Source organism: Macadamia integrifolia, chromosome 2, assembly GCF_013358625.1.
Source record: "Macadamia integrifolia cultivar HAES 741 chromosome 2, SCU_Mint_v3, whole genome shotgun sequence".
NCBI classification, from domain to species: domain Eukaryota; kingdom Viridiplantae; phylum Streptophyta; class Magnoliopsida; order Proteales; family Proteaceae; genus Macadamia; species Macadamia integrifolia.
In genome coordinates this window covers 16454581-16455293 of record NC_056558.1, presented here as the reverse complement: position 1 = coordinate 16455293, position 713 = coordinate 16454581, and positions in this window count along the sequence as shown.

The following is a 713-nucleotide window of genomic DNA, read 5'->3' as shown; positions in this document are numbered from 1 at the left end:
GTGTGATGTGATATTTTTAAAAATGATGAAGATATTTTCTTGCTTATGAAAGTGGACAAGATCTTTTCTGACAAATAGAATCTTTTCTCAAAAAGTGAGATTTTTAGCAGAAAACTTGACTGTCGAGGGAATTTTTAGCAGAAAACCAGACTGTCGGGAGAATTTTAACCAAGGAGGTGATGACACCTAATTTTTACCTAGTGGGTAAAGACCAATGACATGACATAAAATGTGATGTGTCATGACATAAAGTGTGATATGACATTTTTGAAAATGATGAAGATTTTCTCTTGCTTGTGAAAGTAGACAAGATATTTTCTTGCTTTTGAAAGTGGAGAAGATATTTTTTGGAAAATAGAATCTTTTCTCAAAAGGTGAGATTTTTAGAAAAAACACCCGACTTTCGGGGGAATTTCTAGAAAAAATACGAAAATGTCAGAAAATCTTTGAAAGTGTCGGGAATGATTACGGGAGATCCGTAAATCCGATTTTGACGCACCATATATCGTTGGAATCATATTTTCGAGTACTATCCATTCGTATGGTCACTTTCGATAGGATTCTTTCACATATGAAAAGTCAAAATTGGATCCTTCCTCCCACATCGTGTTTTAGGGTTTTCAGGTAAATCAGGGTTTGGGTAGGTTTGGGGATGGTTAAGGGTAGATTACCACTGTCAAGTATCTCCGTTGATTGGAAGTGAAAGTTTGTGT